Source organism: Propithecus coquereli, unplaced genomic scaffold (genome assembly GCF_000956105.1).
Source record: "Propithecus coquereli isolate 6110/MARCELLA unplaced genomic scaffold, Pcoq_1.0 Scaffold18, whole genome shotgun sequence".
Taxonomy (NCBI): Eukaryota; Metazoa; Chordata; class Mammalia; order Primates; family Indriidae; genus Propithecus; species Propithecus coquereli.
In genome coordinates this window covers 57,465-77,902 of record NW_012142745.1, presented here as the reverse complement: position 1 = coordinate 77,902, position 20,438 = coordinate 57,465, and the positions used below count along the sequence as shown (strand labels likewise).

The window sequence follows — 20,438 nt, the reverse complement described above, 5'->3', positions numbered from 1 at the left end:
CTTTGTGGGGTAGGCCCAAGGGAAATCCTGCCCTGGAACTCCAGGATCCTTCCAGCTTTAAAACCATGCTCCTCAGGGAAGACAAGGGATTTGAGTGCACAGAAACTGGCATCAGCAGGGACTTTCTGCCAAGGGCCAACATCTGCCTAGAAGCACGTTCCCAGGAATCTCCAAAGGACTTTAAGGCCATCCGATGAGGAGACTGAAGCCAAGGGGACTGAGACTTTCCTCTGGTCACCAAGGGCATTGGTGGTTGAGTTGGGCTAGAACCCAATGCCCTGACTCCCAGTCTGAGGCTCTTGGCTAGAAACTGAGGCAGGATTAGAGGAGGGAGGGGCTGCGAGGGTGTGTCCTGGGGATAAGCTGCTGGTAGGCCGTTTCCCCACGACTGCCCGCCCTTTTGGTCCTCTGCCCTCAGACTGTGGGACAAATCTGAGTAGGAAGCTGGAATGTGGAAGGGCCAGCACTTTTCCTCCCGGGGGGAGTGTGCAGCGAAGGGCCTGATGTCGTGCCCGTTTCTGTACTTTGAGAGATGGTGCAAATGCAAGTGAGTGAGAAGAAACGGAGTCTGCGGTGGTGAGGAGGGCGCCCCTGCTCCTTTTGGCCTGACTGTTAAGGCTGATACAGGGAAGAGGAGCCAGCGTCGGGAAGGAAGGACGAGGGCCACTGAAGGGCAGCAGTGTGGGGTGGCTTCTGGGGTCAGCTCTGGAAGGAGCCCGAGCATTCCAGGGGGTGACTCTGAGACATAAGCATCCTGGGGACAGCCTGAACTCATCCTCGCTGCAGGTGGAGGGGTGTGGACAGAGGGGGAGGGTACAGCTCAAATGCCCGACATTGACCACCTACGGTGGCCCCCAGGGCCTGGCTCCCACCAGGAACAGACGAAGGCGGCCCTGGGTTGAGCCCCCCTTTCTGTCCCGGCCACTGAGGGCCCTGGCTGGGGCCGGGGCTGAGAGGCCGGGGAGAACTGGACCCGACACCCGTCTTTCTGACTTTGTCCTCACCCTTTCTGCTCTGCTTCTCTGTGTGCTTTGTCCCCTTTCTTTCCCATCCCTCCTCTCCCAGTGGAAGTGCCTAACTCAGCACCTGGCCCCAGCACACACAATTCATTGCTCCCTGCCCTCCTCAATGGCCGCTGTGTTGCTCCAGGGCGCTGTCCCCCACCCCCAGCTCCATCTCTCCCCTCCCTCTGGGTCTCTGTTTCTGACCCCCTCTTTGTCCCGTTCTCTCTGCTCCTGGCTCCCCTGCCATCTGTTTCTGCAGCCTCTGTCTGTGGCTCACAGGCCTCCACTGGGCGCCCACTCAGTGCCAGGCACTGCCCTTCTCCTTTCTGGGCTCTGTGTCTCCTCACCTCCTCTGCCATCTCCTCTCCTCCCCCCGGCCTCCACCTCCTGCCCCCTCCCCCAGCTCCACCCGGCTCCAAGGCTGGTATTATTCAGTTTTATGAGAAACCCCCAGGCCTACCCCTGAAGGGACCAACCACAACTGGAACCAGATGTGCAATCCTGCACTTGGGGTGGGAGGCAGGGAGGAGGGGAAGGGGCATGGGCTGGTTCAGGGGGTGGGGGTGAGATGGAGGCCCCAGGGATCCTGGTTCTCAGGGCTAGGAAGGGAGGGAGAGGGGGTACATTAGGAGGAGGGTGGGGAGGGGAGAGAAAGGGGGCTGAGCAATCCTCTTTAGAAGGCAGTTCTCACTGCACGTGTGTGGGTGCATGTATGTGCATGTGTGTGTATACATGTGGGTATGTACATGCATGTATGTGCACGTGTGTGTGTGCGAGTGTGAGAGAGAGATGGGGGGACTGACACTGGGGAAAGCCGGGCATGGATGATGGGCTGTGGGACAGCTCTTGGAAATAAAGAAGAAGGTGGCTGTTTTTCTTTGAAGTCCTCTAGCTCCTTGACTTCCTCTCTCTATGGCTTCTAGGGACCTGCTGCGTTCCTGGTTCTGCGCCCAGGCGCTGGAGCAGGCAGCTGGAGAGAGGGGGTGATGTTGGGGTGGGGGTGGGCAGTGGAACCTCCAAAGCTTCCTGAGAGGAGGTGGAGGAGGTGTCGTGCAGGGTCCCCGGATCTGCCACAGACCTGGGGGGTGTGGGATGTGTCTGGGACGTCTCTATGTCAGTTCAGTGGCTCCTGGTCCTAGCACAGTGTTTCTGCCTGCAATTATATAGCTTCAAAGATAGTCTGTGTACAGTTATCTGGATACAGCCTTGTACGGTATCGAGCATTTTCAAATGCCCCTTTATTCAAGTGTTAATCAATCATCCAGCCAGCCATCTCTCCATCATTCATTTATTTGCTCCACATTTATTGAGAATCTGCTATGTGCAACTCTGTGCTAGACGCTGAACAAAGTAGGAAAGGGGAAGGAAAAGGATGAATCAATCTTTCACTGCTCACGAAACGGGAGACACAGAAGTGCACCCAGCCGACTGTATGTCAGGGCATTAGCGAATGAGCAGAAGCCCTGGGTGTCCAGGGCAGAGGGCAGTGCCCACCCAGCGGTGCAGCTGGAGAAGCGTCCAGGGAGGATGTGGCTTCTGAACTGAGCCCTAAATGCTGACAGGCAGAAGAGGGGTTGGTGTGATGGGAAAGGACTGGAAATCGGAGTCGAGGGGTGGAGGGAGAGAAGGTGGGGAGGCGGGGGCTGGGATGTCCCGCTGCAGAGCTCATGCGGCAGGCAGTGGGGAGCTGGGACCTTTTGCTGCCCATCAGGATGATGTGGGTGCAGGCTGGAAGGAGGAGAAGGGGTGGATGGCGAGTTCTGCTGTTCTGGGACCTGTGAGTGGAAGGGGGTTCCAGGTTTGTAGCACACTCCCCATCTACCTTTAGAGGAGACTGGAGACCTGGAACTGACCCAGAATCCTCTAACTTCCATCCCTGACCAGGGCTGACCTAAGCCCTGAGGGGCACTTAGTCTGTGGTGGGGGTGGGCCTAGGGGTTAGGCAGAATATGGCTATTTGTGGGGACACCTGGCCAGAATTGGTGCCAGTGAGTGGGAGACTTGGTTTGGGGCTGGGCTGGGGGCTGGAGACGACTGGGCCAGGTGTCCCCACAAGTCCGTCAAACTCCGCTATCATTGCCATCACTGGGCAGCATCTGCATTCTTGCCGACTGAGGCTACTGTCAAGGCTGGTGGGCTCTGAGATGCTGAAATTTGTGACTCCAGGAACCCAGACTCTCTTTCCACCTGGGAGGGGATACAGTCAGCTTGCTGTGGAGACAGGGTGGAATGAGGCCTCTAACTCTGGGCCCCCCATGTTAGGTCCTGAGAAGGAGCCCCTCACCACCCAGCCCCCCCAAGGATTTCATTGTCCTCGATTGGGGGTGGGACAGCCCTCCAAAGTGCTAACCATCTCCCTGTGCCTCTGGCCCTGGATGCTCCAAAATCTTGTCTCTACTCTGGGCTTCTCCTGTCATTGTACTCCTGGGGAAAACTGAAGCCTGGGGAAGGGTTTGGCTGAATTAATAAAATTAGTGAGCGTCAGGACTGGAAAAGTTCTTAAAGACCTTTGGATGCCAACTCATCATGCATCAGGGGAAACTGAGGCTCAGAGATGCAGGTCACTGGCCCAGATGGGGAAAAGAAGGAAGGGCCTTTCAGCCTTTGGAAGTCTGAGTGGTGAGGAGTGTGGCTCTGGGGCCAGCATGCCTGGGTATGAGGTCCGCTTCTGTATGGTCCTGCCTGGCTTTGCACAAGTCACCAACCTGCTCTGTGGTCAGCTGTTCTATAATAACAAAGATGATTTGAGGATTAAATGAGAGAGAATGATCTTTAGTGCCTGGCATACGATAGGTTGCAGCAAATGACTTTTTCCCTCCCATTCGTTAACTAAAATGAAATTAACAAGGTTTATACTTTGGAAAAAGGAGCGTTTTATTTCTCATAAAGGGTAGCAGCCTGTTGGGAGGCCATTCCAACAGGTTGGGAAACTGATTCTCGGCCAGAAACCAGGCACACGTGCTTTGAAGAAGAGACAAAAGGCAACAGGATTTTATATTGAGCAGGGTAGTCAAATATACATATTCAAGAAGCTACAGGAGGAGTCATGAATATTTATGAAGGGAAATCATGCATTTGAATTGTGCATTATCTCGCTCATCCTATCATGGCTGGGAACTCAGTTTTAAGGTATTTCTGGGGTCTCCTTGGCCGAGAGGGGTCTGTTCAATTAGCAGAGGGCTTTGGATTTTATTTTTAGTTCACAGCTCTAACTAATCCTATCTGCTTCTTCACTTTTATCATTTATTTGGTGCTCCAAATATTTCACATCTCTTTTCCCCCATTATTTTTAGTTATAAAAAATTTTCACGTGTATAGAAAAGTTGAAATGATTATATTATAAACTCCCTGAATTCTACAGTGAACACTTCGTTGTGTCTGCTTCATCACAGTTCCATAGATCCATCTCTTTTGTTGATGCATTTCAAAGAGAGTTGAAGCATGTATTTCATTAACTAGAGCTTGGTTCAGATCACTTTGGAATATGCAGTCACAAATGTCCTGACTCAGCCCAGAGAAAACGCAGGGACTGTTATCCCACATTTGACAGCTGAAGAGAAAACAGGTTCAGAAGTGAGATTCCTGGTCTCCAGTCACAAAATGAGTTGGAAATGGCAGAAAGCAGAGTGTTCTACAAAAGCTGAGAGTTGCTGTATTATCATCATCATCATCATCATCTCACCGAACATCCTTCCCCACCCAGCAGCCCCTTGGCCATTTCTCTGCAGGTGTGTCTCTTCCATGGGGTCCTGGCTCTCAGGGTCCTGACTCCTCCCTATCCTCTTCCCCACCCCTGTGCCCCAAGCCCACTGGCCCTGCCCCTTGAGTCCTCAGGGAGGCTGCCGGGCCTTTGGCTGAAGGAGGGGTAGGCCACACTTCCGGGCAAGCTCCTGCCCAGGTGCCTGTGCCCTGCCCAAGCCTGGCCTGAGCTGGGTAAAGTGCAGCCCGAAGAGCACTGCAGGGGTTAAAGGAGGCGGCTGCTGGCAGAGGGGCCGACTGCTGGCTGACTCCGGGAAGGAGGCGGTGCACCACTGGCCCGCCCCGCAGCCAGCCACTGGTTGGAACCCAGCTAGCTGAGCCCTCAGCTCAGTTGCTCCCAGCAGTGGCCCTGGGACCAGCTCTGCTCCTGGCACCCGCTCCCTGCCTGGACACAGTGCTCACTCACTGCCTTCCTCTGGACAACCAGCTTCTTGCCAGCCACAGCTTTTGCCCCCACCACTGGCCACCACCCGGTCCAGGGAGTCCTTTGGCCCAGACACCCACCCCACTCAGTGGCGCCCCTGCAGGAAAGGTGAGTGTGTGTGTGTGTGTGTGTGTGTGTATATATGTGTGTGAGAGTGTGAGAAAATATGTGTGTGTGTGTGTCTGTGTGTGTGTCTGTGTGTCTGTGTGTCTGTGTGTAGGGGGATGGAGCCGGCAGGGCTGCTGGGCTGCTGGTACTGATGCAGTGGAGACCACCCATCAGGGTGTAGATTCAGGGCAGGTGAGGTCAGCCTACCTGGTGCCTTGTCCCTGGGCTGGGCAAGCCCCTCAGGCGTCACCCTGTCAGCCCCCCATCTTCAGATCTTCCTGTGGTGCTGGCAGTCTGGGGTGGGGCTGTCCCTGTGCTGAGAGAGCCACCAGTCAGAAGGAGTCGGTTGGCTGGGGAAGGTGCTGGTGTCAGTGGCTGCTTGGGACCGAGGCCAGCTGGGGCTTGGGGACACAGGGACGAAGGGAGGGGGAAGATTACGGGTCTCCTGTGCCACCTGCCTGCCCGTAGCAGGGGCCTGGGTATCGTTTGTCTTCATTTCTTTCCCTGCCACCCACTGGCACTGCTGTCAGGGTGCCTTTCTCCTCCTTGGGGCTCTCTTTGCTCCCAGAGGGCTGACCCGGGCTGCAGGGGGCCTGGTGGGCCTGGCAGGGTTGGGGTTCAGAGCCCTCTGCCCCACCCACTCCTCAGTGTGGGCATAGCCTGGCATGAGGGCCCCTCTGCCCTCCCCAACCTTTATTTCTTGCTCCTTCCTCACCCCTCTGGGCAGAAATGGCTAATCCAGGTGGTTAATGAACAGACACGGGCAGCTGCCTCCCCCCACCCCCTGCACCCTCCTCTCCTCCTCTGACCTGGTGCCCTCCTGCCTCCCCTTCCCAGGCTGAGAGCCTGTGCAGGGTGACCTCAGTGTCTGCCCCCACCCCAAATTCCTGACCAGGCAGGACTGCCCGCCCAGATGTCTTAGGCTGGCCACTGTGCTAGAAGAGGAAACTGGGAGGGGTGGCTGAGGGGGTGACCCAGGGAAGCCTGCTGTGTTCCCAGGCTGGGCTCCCCATAGGGGCCTGGGGTGGGGTTGGGGACAAGGTGGGGAGGGGCTGACTCAGGAGGGCAGGAAGGCAGGTGGCTGTGGGTGGGAACAGGAGGGAGAACTGCATACTAGGGTTCCAGTGTCTTTGGGGACAGAGCTTCTCTTGGGAAAGCCCAGCTGTTACTCTGTGTGGCAGAGCAGAGGCAGGTGTAGGGGTGTGAGGGGGGCACTCTCTCTTCTCTCCGGAACTGCCCGGGGGGTGGGGACCACTGTGGCTCAGACTGGCCTTAAGTTGCTTCTGCCAGCTGGCGGCTTCTCCTGTCTCCCCGAACCCAGCTCTCGCCCAGGACCTCAGAGCTTGCTGCAGGGGAGGCACCTGCCTGACACCTCTGGCCCAGGGGCTGGGAGGGAGAGGGGAGGTTCTGGATTGGGATGCAGAGTTTGGCACGAGAGACCCAAATGGAATGAGCGCTGGGGTCCCAGTTTGGGGTTGGCTTGGCTCCTGCTGCCCAAGTAGGACAGGGAGCCAGAGAGGTGTGGGCTGGGGCCAGGCTGGGGGTCTCAGCCAGTCAAACGGGGCCACCAGAGCTGGGAGGCAGCACCTGCATCTGGAGCTGAGAGTTCGGGGTGATGGAGGTGGGGTCCTGGGACCCTCTGCTCCCAACCCCTGTCCCTGAGCCCTCCTGTGCTTCTGCTGCTTCACTTCCCTCGGAGCCCAGCGCAGCACTTCCCATGGGGTGGACGCATCAAGAAAGATAAACCCAGAGAAGCTGGTGGCCGGGTGGAGTGGGGCTTGGATAGGGTTCATGAAGGTTCAGGGGAGACATTACTGTCTTGTGACTGTCTTCTGGTCTCCGATGGGCTGTGCCAAAGCATCAGAGTTTGGGAACACTCAGCATCCTGTTTATATTGAGGTAGGGGCAGGAAGCAGAGTAGTAGGGGGCAGATTGGACTTTTGTTTGGTTGAAAGAGGGAGCCCCAGAGGTGGAAGCTGGACTCAGTTAAGGCAGAGCTTCCTAAGGCCCCTGGGCAGTCAGCGGGAGAATGGGCTGCCTTGTAAGGTAGTGAGCTCCTCGTCCTGGGGGGAGTTCTGACAGAGGCTGGAGAAGGGCTTGGAAGGGTTCCTGTGCTGGGCTGTGGTTAGAGGTGATGACCTGGAAGGTCTCTTGGGACTCTGAGGGCCTGGGATTCTTGGAGCTGGGGAATTCTCTAGCACCAGAATGGGGGATCAGGAAGCTGTGGCCTCTGGCCTGGGGCGTGGGCACAGAGAGGACTCACAGGGTCCCCTTCCTCCCGCCCATGTTTGGAGAACGGAGAGCTTGACTCTCTGCCCTGGCACTGTGTGCCACCCACAGCTGCCCACCAGGTCTGCCCCAGCTGCTTCCTGCAGAGGTCCTTAGGTTCTTCCTATTCCTCTGGGCCCACTCTGCGCCTGGCCCAGCTGGTTAACCCCTCGAGGCCTGGAGCACACCCGTGGGCTGTGTGGCACAGTGGAAGGGACATCCAGCACCACAGCCCTTGCCCCCACTTGCAGTTGGAGCCCCTGCCCCTGCCGTGGCCTCCAGGGCCCGTGTGCATGGCCCAGGGGTGGCTGCTCCCTGTTGGGCAGCTTGAGCCTCTGCCGAGTTTGTCCTCCCCTACAGGGGCCTCCCCAGCCAGCCTGGAGATGGTCAGCAGAGGACAGTGCCAGGATCTGAGGTGCAGAAAACCCTGGGGCGGGTCTCACCTGACCCTCAGTTTCCACATTTGTAAATAATGCAGGGTTGTCGGGGCAGCTTGAAGTGGTTTGTGTAACTAGCACGGTGGGGGCGGGTACAAGCCAAGGCAGTTGTTCTCAAGGGCCTCTCAGGAGCTGGGAGCCGGTCACCTCTCCAAACCTGTTTTCCCTGTGGTGGGCAGTGAGAGGAGCGGAGGGTGGGGGTGGGGCCAGAGAGTTCCCAAACCCAGATGCAGGCAGGTTTGGGCTTCCTGTGATGGAATGTCCATGTGGGCTTCTGGGGTGGGCTTACGACCCACCCTGGGCTCCATCCTTCCTACCTCCCCTGCAGCCTCTCCTCTGCGGATGCCCTGAGCAGAGAGGATGGAGCGGGAGGCGGAGGTCGCCCCACTCAACCCCCCCACCTCCGGTCAGGGCAGCCCCTTTTGCAGTCCTGGCTTTGTCTGACAGAGGGTCCTTTCCAATCCTAGCGTCAGGCCCTGTCTCCAGTCCGGGACTAGATGAAGTGCTTAATTAGGGCACTCTTCTCAGGGGTTTGAAAGAGACCCAGTGACGGAGGGAGGGGTGTGTGGGGAAGGAACGGGAGACCTGAGTGTGCGGGGGTGCTGTGAGCCTGGAGCAGCCGGGGTGGGAACTGGGTGGCCGGCAAAGCTCTTGGCTGCAAGTGGTTCTGGCTCGTGGCTTATTTCTGGGGCCATGAGTCTCTTTGGCCCCAGAAAGGAAACTAAGGCCCAGTGAGGGATGGGTTTGGGGGGGTGGGGGTGCATAGGAGACAGGCGGTAAAGCCATCCCAGTTACTGGACTGTGAAGAAAGCACATCAGAAGTGGGTGTGCAGTAGGGGAGGGAGAGGGTGGTTTTTTGAGAATGGAGAGGACTGTCCTAGACTTTGTCCCCAGCACTGTCCCCTGATGGCCTCTGGCTTGGTGGCTCCCTCACTGGCTGGCTCTTAGCTATCCAGGGCTATTAGGCATGCAGAGGTGTGGGCACAAGTGAGCTGGAACAAGGGGCGGGGTGGCAGGGGGGCCTCCCTGAGTGCCCCCTCCATTATGCAAGGTCATACCTGGCCCTCGTCCCCTTCCTTCTCTCCAGTCGCCTGAAGCACTTTCCCATCCCCAAGGAGGAGGCCGCAGGAGGCTAGAGACCCCCAGTGCAGCTGGGTCCCTGGCCTGCCTCAACCCAGGCTGGTGGCCTTGGCCATCTTTCTACTTGCCCCCACCTCACTGTCCTTCGAGGAGGGAGGCTGGTCTGTGTGGAGTGGGAACCCGTATGGGAGGGGTGGTAGGTGGGCCCGGGCCAGTCCCTGGCACTGCCTCCTCCAGGGCTAGTCTGGGCTCTGTAATCCCTGCCTTTTTAGGGCTGGGAGCCTGCAACTCAGGGCTGGGTGTGGGAGGCAGGGGGGACCAGCCCAGAAGGGCGGCGTCTGGGGGAGCTGGAGGGGGATGAGTGATCGGAGGAGTGCCTGGGTGGAATCCAGGCCCTTCTGCCACTATGGGGGTCCCAGTCCTGGGGCCGGTTCCCCCAGGGACCCTCCTCGGCCTTCTCCGGCAGAGATTGTGGAACCCCTTAGTGTTCTCTGATCCTTGCAAGTTTCCTGTGGGCTCACCTGTCTTTTAGCTCCTTGAGGGCAGGCCTGCATCTTTTGCCTCCCTGGCGATCCTTGCTGTGCCTGGCAGAGTGCTGCTCAACACAGGTGACTGACTCCTGGGGAGCCGACGGGCGAGGGTTTTTGACAGGGCCTGGTGAGCATTTGTGATACTCGGATACGGGGCTGTGCTCGCCGAGAGGTCCATGGCAAGGCAGAGAATGCGAGTCTGGAGCCAGACAGCTGGGGCTCAGCTCATGACAACCCCGTTTATCAGCTGTGTGGTCTTGGCAAGTGGCTGGATCTCTGCGAACCTCAGTTTCCCCACTGTAAAATGGGATAGTAGTACCTGCTTTGTGGTGTGGTTGTGAGGATCAAATGAGTTTATTCGTTTAAAGCACTCTGAGCAGTGCACGTAGTACATGCTCAATCAAGGTTAGCAATTGTCATCATTACTGGTGGTGTTGGTGGCCTTCTTCCAGGACCCCAACTGTTGGTTGACTCCTCTCTCTTGTTGTGGTTGCCCCATCCCCAAGATGGGGAGAATTATGGGACCAGAGAGTGGAGGAGATCTTGGCATCATGTTCCCTTAAGGCTTCTAGTGTCAGATCCCAGAGAAGAGTCTTCCTTTCCCCCACTGTCTCTCTTTCTCTGTGATTAGGGGCAGGCGAGGAGCTAGAGGCCTTGTCTGCCCAGGGAGCTGATGCAGAGCTGTGTTTATGGAGGGCTCTGAGAAAGTTGCCATCACCGTAAACAAGATGTGTTATTATAAACCAGCCCAAGCTCCCTTTCTTGGATCCCATCCCATCATGGATGACAGTCACATCATTGGAGACTCCTAGGCCTGGCAAAGACCTGGCCTGGCCTCCAGGCAGGCTACCCTGGACCTTGGGCTATGTCCATAGAGGGGGCACCTACATTTTAAAGTAGGATCCCCAAATAACTGCTGCAAATTATTGTCTTATACCCTCTAGGTCTCCTTGAAATTTAACTCGCATTCCTCTTGCTGTAACTTTAGTTCAGTCCCTTGTTGGTAGGGGTTAGGGGAGAACCGTGTCCAGCCCTTCCTGCATGCCATATAAGCTGAGAGCTTTGAACCCGTGGTAGGGTAGGGCTCCTGGCCACACTCCCTCTCCATCCTAGGCCTCTGCCCTCTCTGGGGTCCTCCGTTTTCCGGTGCCCCTGACATTCCTCATTAGTAGGGGTCAGCCCACAAGGCCTGCCAAGCTGTACTCTCCACCCAGCCGGGTTCCCACCCAGGGAGGCTGGGGTTGCTCTGGGTTGGGGGTGAGCTCCATTTCCGGATCCCTGGCCCTCCCAGTTGCAGCTGCAAAAGGCATTAAGCTGTTTTTTTTGGAGAAAGAATGGGCTTGGGTTGATGATGATGACAGCTGGAGAGGTTCCTGAGCTCAGCCTGGCCCTATCTCGCTTCCCCTCCTTGGCCCCTCCTGCTCACCTCTGCCCCGTTTCTAGGCCATTGCTCATCTAGAGGTGGGCCTCACCTTTGGCCCTTGACCTTGACCAGACCTGGGCAATTAGCTGGTCTGCAACCACTTTATGGGAGCAGCCTGGGGGTTCAGTACTGGGCTTAGTGCTGGCATGGGGGTGAGGTGGGGCCGATGGCTTCAAGGGAGTGTAAGGGAGGGTCTCTGCCCTGGGGGTTCCTGTGTTTGGCCGGTGGGAGAGTAGTGCTCCTCAAGCGGACAGATCTCAGTCTGTCCCTGGCTCTGTCCCTCGACTCTGGATGAGTCCCGTCTGAGTCCCTTCCCTCACTGGGCCTCAGCGTCCCCACCTGTGAAGTGAAGGGCTGGAGGGGTGCTGGGCTGGAGGGTCTGTGAGTCCACCTCCCTTGGTCCTGCCCTGGTCCCAGGCTGCAGAACTTCACCTTGGATTGACCTTGCTTCCCTCCCTGCCCCACCCCCACCTCTGGCAGTCGCTGGCAGGAAGTCCTGCTGATTAGGGCCCTAATCACCGGCTGAGACTCCCAGAAACAGCAGAGCTGGTTGAGTGAGAGGGGCCGCCAAGCCAGGAAGGGGGGCTGGCATGGGGAGAAGCCTCCACTCAGGGATGTGAGCTGGGCTGTCGGGCTGTGACGGGGGGCACTTGATGCCTGCCTGTGATTGGGGTGGCAGAGGTGGGCTGGCCCCAGGGCTTGGCCCCAGGGCTTGGCAGTGCCCATGCACCCACTGTGGAGGCTGTGAGGCGGCAGCTGCTCCAGCTGGGCACTGGGGCCTCCTGATTGTTCACTTTAGAAGCCTTTTAGGGCACCCACCCTGTGCCAGGCAAGGTGCCAGGTATGGAGCTGGAAAGGCCAGGGAGACAGTCCAGTGGGAGACAAAGGGGAGTAGACAGAGTGTTTCTGCAAAATGCAGCCGGAATGTCAAGCAGGAAGCAGTTCACGTGAGCTGGAGGAGTGGAGAAGGCTTCAGAGAAGAGGTGCCATTGAGATGTGTTTTAAAGGTTGAGAAGGAGTTTTGCAGGGGGTGGGGGTGGCGTAGGGACAAAGAGCTCTTCAGGACAGGGGAAGGCATGCGCAGAGGCGCAGCGGTGTGTGGGTAAGCATGGATAAAGTAATGGCTCCAGCCCTGCGTTAGAGTCAGACAAGCTTGGGTCTCCCTCCCAGCTCTGCTGCCTGTCAGCAGTGGGACATCGGTCTGCATCTGTAAAATGGGGTTAACATTCCAATCCCGTAGTGTTATGGTAGGGATGAGACGAGACACCATTTGTGAAGCTCTGAGCAGTGCCTGGCACAGAGCAAGCCCACAGTATATAGTGGCTTGAAAATGGCATGTGTGGGAAAGGGTGGCTTCAGGGACAGCTTGGAGGTGTTGCTTGGGGCCTGGGGCTGGGGGATTTTCTGGGCTAGGCTAAAGAGGGGAGCAGCGGAGGGTTTTAATATAGAAGAAACATGATTTAGGAAAGACATTTGGGAAGCTGTGAAGGTTATACTGGGACAGGCCACAACTTAGGACCTGGGTCCCTAGAGTCCTGTGTTCAAATTCCTCAGCGCTGGGCCTGGGAAATCCTCTCTCAAGTCACTTCATCTCTCTGATCTCTCTGGGCTTCCTGCCCCCGTGCTGTCTTCCCTTCTCGGATCAGGTGGCCAAGGAGGCCCTGAACTCTCCTTCCCAGGAGAACTTTCACTCCAGGAGAGAGCCCTGCTTGGCAGGGCATCACACAATATGAGCTGCAGCAGGCAGGAGAGAGGGTAGACTGCAGGCAGCTTATATTTCTAAGACCCCAGGAGGCTCCTTTCGGGGGCCTCCTTTATCGTCTGGCCCGGCACACAGTAGGCCCTCACAGTTTGTTGAATGAATAGATGAATGGGGCTGTCCCCTAGTCATCGGGGAGGAGCCCATCTGCTGACTGCAAGTGGCCTGGTGAGCGTGGAGACAGGGGAGGAGTGTTGAGTGTCTCCAAGGCCAGGTGCCTGGCATGTCGCAGGTGCTCGGGGACTGGGATGATGAAGGAGCGGGGATTTCAGAGCTTAGAGCAAGGGCCTACCATGAGGCAGTGTGGCGTGGGGGTCCAGTTCACAGACTCTGTAGCCGCACCGGCTAGGTTGGAATCCTGACCCTGCCTTACAGGCTGTGTGGCTGTGGAATACTGACCGAACCTCCAGAGCTCCCCTTTGCTCATCCTCAAACGTGGACACAGATTTGGGTCTGGCGTGCAGGCCGTGCTGTGCAACCCCCGGGTATCGCTGTTGCTGTTGCTGTCGTTACTGTTACGCAGCAGGGGAGAGAGTGGGGCCAGGGACAGGGCCTTCTTGGCTGGAATGAGCACAGCTGCCCAGAGAGGGCAGGGAGAGCTCAAGAGATATCTGTGGCTCCTCTGAGGGCTCAGCAGGAATCCGTCCGTGGCTCACGAGCGGCCTCCACCACCACACATGTGGCTGCCTCTGCTGTGGCTGGCTGAGCAGGGCTGAACCGAGCGTGGGAGCGGAGGCAGTGGCCAGGCCTGGATTCCAGGCTGCAGCCCTGGGAGAGCTGGGGCGAGCCACGGTGAGGTTTGGGGGCCGGGGGAGGAGAGGTGAGTGGAGAGGAGGCCAGGACTCTCCCAAGTCCCCAGCTGGGACCCCAGGAATTCCTGCCTTTGTTTCCTGCCAGAGGGCCTGGCCTTTCAGCTCCAGAGCCTCCGGAGGTCCTGGGGTCTGTCTCCCTGCCTCCCGGGCAGACTATTCTTAGCCTGTGGCCAGGAGCCTGATACCCCTTCCCTGTTAGAACGAGCTACTCCCTGGCTACAACTCCTTCCTCCCTCCTCATCTTGCCTTCAGATCTCCTGTTCCCAGCGTTCCGGACAAGCAGTTGCTTTGCGAGAGGAGGGAGTGAGAGTCGACTTCAGGGGCTTGCCCTGACACGGGGCAGAGGGAGGGGACTGTGTAGTGCAGTGGAAGGACCCATGGCAAGGGAGTCAGGTGGCCTGCTAGTCTGCCTCTGGCACTGTGTGACTTCAGGCAAATGACTTCCCCCTTCTGGGCTTCAGTTTCCCTCCTTTGTGAAACAAGATGTTGGCATTAGGAGACTTCTCTCTTTCCAGCAGTGCTGAAGCTTTGCAAGTCTGTGGAGCTTCCTGAACAGAGAGGCTCCCACTCTTGGGGCCTTTAGAAGAGCCGTCCAGCATGGAGGTGGGGGACCTGTAGGCTCTTCAGGCATCTGCTGGGATTCCAGCTGAGATTCTGGGAAGGTCCCTCTAGCCCTGGACCGGAACATTCTTTGCCCAGTGACCACTCCTCCAGGGCTTGGTTTCTTGGAACAGAGCAGAGGGCAACAGCTGTCAGGGCCGAGCCGGCCAGAATCTCCCCACGTCTGTCCTAGTGACTCAGGTGGGGATGTGCTGGCAGGATTGGAGCTGGCGGAGTGAGTGAGGAGACTGGTCAGATCTGCTGGCTCCCGCCGGCCACCCGAGGGAACAGAGTGGGAGGAAGCGATGTGCTGGGGGCCGGGTGCAGAGGCAAAGTGAGTAACAGTTGTGAGTAATGGCTCAGTGTCTCTGCTGGGTAGGTGGCTCCTAGACCGTGCACAGCTGTCTGGGCTCCGGAAATACTCCCCGGAGGCCCAGCCACTGAGTCACAGCAGCCCGAGCTCCCCTGTCGCTGTCCTGCCTAGGGGCTGGGGGTCCAGGCTGGCAGGGGCCCCTCGGCCTCTCTGCTTGCCTCTGCAGCTGCCCTCCCACCATCTCTGCCCTCACAGCTCCCAGGCCCATGATGGCTCTGCCTTGTCCTCTAGCATCCGGGCCACTTGGCGCGCCTGAAGGAGTGTCGAATTTGCAGTCTGGCTGTCCTGGGTTCGAGTCCCAGCTCAAGCACTCAGAGCTGTGTGACCTTGGCCGGCTGCTTCTCCTCTCTAAGTTTCAGAAGCCTTGTATGGAAAAAGGGGATGGTTTTGCTTCTTGTACCTAGTGTCAAAAGTATTAAATGGAATTATGTGTCCGAAATTCATGTGTGTTGTATGTGTTCATGTAGTATGGTTGTCCCACAAGCCCTAAAGTCTGTTTTGCCCCTCCTCACCACCTCCACCCCAAAAATTCATGCTCCCCATGCTTCCATGCCATAATATTCAGGGGGTTCATTCTCCTCTCAGCTGCACTCTGTCATTCGTGCACCCGCCCCTCCTTTTCTGATGCCTTCTCTCCAGCTCCTGCCAGTGTGCCTATCCCTTCCCGCTGTCCCAGAAGCTAGGGGGGCTCAGGTGGGGCAGGCAATCCAAGGGGAATTCGCCCTTGCCCAGGCTGCAGTGGGTGCTTCGAAAGAAATGCAGAGATCTGGGGGTGCTTCAGGGGCCTGGGGCTGCTCCTGTACCCCCACCTCTGCTGGCCCCTGCTCCTCTCCCCCAGTCCTTCCCCAATCTGGCTTCCTGCAGTCAGCTGTGCTCAGGGCCACACAGACTGCCCCTGCCTGTGGGTGTGTTGGTGTGCTGGTGTGTTTCTGTCTGAGCTGCTCGGGGTGGGGCCGGAGCACCAGGGAGTGACTTTGCATCTGGGTCTGGCCGTGGTCTGGCGTGTGCACTGTGTGTGCCTCAGGGTGTTCTGAGCCGTGTGTACTTGGCTGCAGCGTCTGGGTCACCGGGTCTCTCTCCGATGCGAGCTTTCTCTTCTGTCCATTCGAAATCTGCCCGTGTTTTCCGAGGTCTTCCGCTGCCCCTCCCTTCGCCCTCCCCCATCTCCCTCCAGACCCGGTTTCGGATGCGTGCATCTCTGAGGTCTGCCAGGGAACAAGGAAACATTGCAGGGGGGTGGATATGCGTCAGATGGAGCCGAACAATGCCGGTGACAGCCAGGCCTCCTCTGGCCTTCGGTGCTGGCCTGGCGTCAAGTCTCTGCTGCCAGCTAATTGGGAGTGTGAGGGGGCTTCCTGCAACGTGGCCACAGATGGATTTCAAGGAGCAACAGGGAGCTGGGCTGCCCTGCCCTCCGGCCTCCTGCTTCCGGAGGCTCCCGGTGCAGCCTGGTCCGTGGAACAGATGGGGTTCCAGAACACCAGCCCCTGACGTGTGCTAACTGTGCAGAACAGTTACACTAACTCCTCCTGTCGCTGCCTCTATGGCCGACTGTGGCCAGGACTTTTCCACACGGGTGAATTTTCAGATAACTGAAACTTAAGCCGTGGGAGAGTTGACAGCTCAGAAAAAGGGGGGATGTTTTTTGATAGGAATCGCTCGCCTTGTACAGTGTCCCAAGCTTGCTTTGACTTACAGTAGATGGGATCTTAAAAAATCACTTCCTTGCTCTCCTTCTGCCATTTCTTCTTCTGTAAAATGGGGATGAGAACTGAACCCCCTTCACAGGGTTGAGGTGAGGACTAAATGGGTCGAGATGCATAAAATGCTTGGAGTTGAGCCATAGCAAACGCTGCGCAAGTTACTGTACGCGCAGGCACAGAGAGGCGCCGTGGTTGCCTCCGGGCTGAAATAGAGGGGAACGGATGTTTACCAAGCACGTTCTGTGTTCCGGACATGTTTACTGATGCCTGTCATCAGCTTTATGTAGTACTCCCAGCCATTTGCAAGGTAGGGTTCCTAGCCCCCATTTTACAGATGAGGAAACCGAGACTCAGGGAGGTTGAATAAGGTCTCCACAGCTGGTCTGTGGCAAATCTGGCGTTCGAGCCCATACCTGACTCATTCCAGTGCGTTTTCTCTCCCTCCTCTTGCCCTTTAGTTGGAAATTCAGGGCCTCTTGGTGTGTTTAGGAATTTGGAAATGAGGAGCTGCAAACAGAAGGTGATAGATCTTACAGAGCTGGATCTGCGCCCAGCTACCGGATTTTGGTTCGGTGCAAAGCTGTCTGGAGTCAGTGATGAGACAGGATGACCTTTGGCGGGGGTCCAGGGAACATAAACGCCATAAATAGGCTTTGAAGATATGGAATTTTCTTCTGAACAATACGTAGTTGAGTTTGCTGTCCACCTGTTTCTTCTTCGGGCAAGCCTTAAATTCTTAAAAAGAGAGGTAGGTAGACTTCAGGAAGGACTTCCCGACTGTGAGGCCCATAGGGCAATGATACAGGCAGCCTAGGGAGCCTGAAGAGTCAACACAAATTTTAGGCATTTCTTCAAACCTGAGATGTCTTTTTTTGCATATTAATGTTTCTGAAATTGGAATGCACCTTATGATTGTGATGTGTACAATTTTATTTTCAGAATATTACGGGGGTGCACATATTTTGATTACATAATTTGCTTTTGTACAGTTTGAGTCAAAGTTATCAGTGCGCCCTTCACCCAGATAGTGTGCATTGTAGGTGTGAATTTGCCCCCCCCGCCCCGCCTGCTTGATTTCCGTTGAGTTTTACTTCCGTATGTGCACATTCGTGTTGATTAATTAGTTCCAATTTAGTATTGAGTGCATGTGGTGTTTGCTTTTCTATTCTTGTGATACTTCACTTAGAAGAATGGTCTCCAGTTCCATCCAAGTTGTTACAAAAGGTACTAGATCACCATTTTTTTATGGCTGAGTAGAACTCCATGTTATACATATACCACATTTCATTAATCCACTCATGTAGTCCACTTGGGTTGTTTCCACGAGATGTGTACAATTCAGGTAGCATTTTCCCCTCTCCAAAGCTGTTATCCAGTTGACTGGGCCCCATATGATCAATGGCATCCTTGAAGTTAGGAAACAGGGCAGAAGACACTTGCAGTTTGCAAAGAACCGTGCCGGTGTGGAAGGGAGTGAGATCTGCAAGCTGCTGTCCTGGCCAGAAAACAGACGGTGGCCAAGCAGAAGGCAAGGGGCTGATGTCTGTGGGGGCCTGTGATGTCTGTGGGGGTCTCTGATGTCTGTGTGGGTTTGAGTGTGGCCCCAGCCCCAGAACTCTCCATCTTGGGCCTGGCTCAGCCTCCTTCCCGCCCCCAGCCTACTGTCACACATCCCAGTGGCTGGCACAGTCCTCAGCAGTTCCTGAGACCTTTGGCTCCTTGGGTTTTCCCATTGCTCTTAGATTATTTTCCCACGCATCCTTCCTGTGTTACTGTTCTAGCACAGCTCAGGGTCAAAGACTTCTGTCCCTTCAAGTGCTCATTTAGGGACAGAAACTCTCGGTGGTGAGTGAGGGGTGGGGTGGGCAGCTTCCCCCTGGGTGTAATTTCTGGAAAAACACATGAACTTGAATCCCAGTGAAATCACAGCCCTCTCATACCTCCATGATAGCAGTTGCTGGGCTGTTTTATAATTCTCTGTTTACATGCCTGTCTCCCCCACTGGGCCACAAATTTCCCTCCAGGGCAGGGGCCATTCTCATGCCTCTCTGTCTTAGGAGGAGCCGGGAGCCTGGCTCTGAGGGGGCTCAGCCTGCACTGATCAGTGAATGCATGGTCTTTCTTCGCTTGCCCCTCCCGCTTCCACTAGAACCTTGACCACAGACCACAGCCCTTTTTCCTTGACCAGCTTCTTCTAGGAACTTCCTAGAAGCTCTGTTCTCTGTGCCATAGGCCTGTCACCAGCCCCCCTGCTTCAGAACAAACGTCCCTTCTCCAGGCTGGGGCGAAGGGGTGGGGTTTTCCTGCTCTTTGGATCTCAGGAGAAGACAACTGTGCAGCCTGCATTCCAGACCGCCTGCTCCACACCTCCTTGTACAGAGTCGTGGCTCGCCCAGGTCATCCAGGCCAGGTCTCACCAGCATCCGACTCCCCACTGCCCCAATCCTCCCTCTTACTCCCTTGGCCTCTCTCCTCTGCTCCCTACCTGGCTCAGAGCCTCTTCTTACTGTGGTGGCAGCCGCCTCTTCCAGGCTGGACTCCTGGGCTGCAGCCCTGCCCCTCACCCATCCCTCTCACTGGCTCTGGGGCCATCAGTCCACAGCACAGCATGGCATAAGTCACCCTCTGACCTGCTTTCTCCATTTGGCCATGGTGCCCTCAGCCTAGCCAACTGGTCTCCTTGCTGTTCCCCGACCCCTGGCATCTCCCATCCCTACCCACCTCAGAGGCCATGCCCTCCACGAAACCCTTCCTGTGGCCCTCGCCCGGGCAAGGTGGTGTGGTCCTGGGCAGGGCCGAGGCTTTGGGCACTGCCAGAGCAGAACTTGGTTCAATTTCCATTATTTACTGGTTGTGTGACCTTAAGCTGAGAGTGTGACCTCTTGGTGCCTCATTTCCTCATCTGTAAAATGGGCTGATAGCTCTTAGCTCAAAGTGTACAGTATTGAGTGAAAGTGTACCTGAACGTGGTTGTCTCTGGCTAGAGCAAGGGCTTTGAGGTGAGAGGTGAGAAAAGGGACTGGAGAGGGAAACACAGCCAGGTCCCCAAGGGCTGTGACAGCCATATTAGGGCATTTGGACTTTATCCCACGGAGCTGGGAGCCATGCAAGGCCTTGAGGCAGAGCAGCAACACTGCTGGATGTGCATTTTAGAAATAGCTCCCTGGCTGCCAAGTAGAAAATAGGGTGGAGGGAGCAAGACTGAGGGCAAGGAGACCTGTTTTGGGAGGCTGTTGCAGTAATCTCTGTGATTTGGAGGACTGGGGCGGGGCTGGTGTGTGGCTGGGAGAGGTATTTAGGGGGAGGAGGGGTTGTCCAGGCTTGGTGGGAGGGAGGGAAGGATCAGTGAATGAGGATGCCCAAGTTTCTGGCTTGAACAACTTTGGGTGGCCAGGGAGTGGGGGCAGGGAGATGGGTGGGGGAGGATGGAGGAGGTGGGGGTGGGGGAATACGACAGGGGGCCAGGAGGTAGCCGAGTGGGCAGGACCATGAGTCCAGGATGCTGGTGGGGGTCGAGCCCTGGCCCAGCCATGCCCTCTGGCCCCTCCAGTCCACCTTGTCTTCTGGTTACTGTCCTGCCCCTGTCGCGCCCCCGCTTGCTCTCTCGTGCTCCCGGGGCTGGTGCACAGTAGTGCTCCACGCTGGTTTGCTGAGGCCAGCGCCCCGACCCTCCTGCTCACCAGCGTTTGCTCCTAACCAGCCTGGCCTCGTGTGCAGCCTCACCTCTCCCAGCCTTGCTGAGTGTGCGTGTGGGTGAGTGCGGCTCCTGAGCTGAGCCCTTGGGGTCTCAGCGGGGGTTCCCCAGAGGCAAATCATCAGAGAGGATTCTCTGCACCCAGCTGGGCATCCAGGGTGCACCCATCTGGGTGTCATCATGTGCCGCCTTCCAGGCGGCTCTGAAGGGAACCACATTCAGTGGTGGGAGGCCTGCTGGTCCCACAGCTGGGCCAGCTAGTCCCTCGTCCCACCCCGCTGCTGTCAGGGCCTTCTGAGCCGCACATTCTGAAGGCTCCTGAAGGGGTCAGGCACGCCCGCGCTCCCCTGCTCATCGGGGTCAGGTGTTTAGTGGCCCTTGTGTTGGGTCGAGCCGCTCTGTGTGTGGGCGTGGGTGTGGGTCGAGGTTGGGGCGGTGTTGCCTGGAGAGGAACCTCCCTGTCT

General features: G+C 57.0%; 1 protein-coding gene across 1 annotated transcript in view; it reads left to right on the top strand.

Moving 5' to 3' along the window:
* Positions 1-12,002: 12,002 nt before the first annotated feature.
* The window catches only part of LOC105808725 (tensin-1-like), a gene marked incomplete at its 3' end in the record, with an annotated part of 53,625 nt that continues 45,189 nt past the window's right edge, over positions 12,003-20,438 (top strand). The window contains exon 1 of the mRNA XM_012642457.1: positions 12,003-12,016. The remainder of the gene's footprint in view (positions 12,017-20,438) is intronic.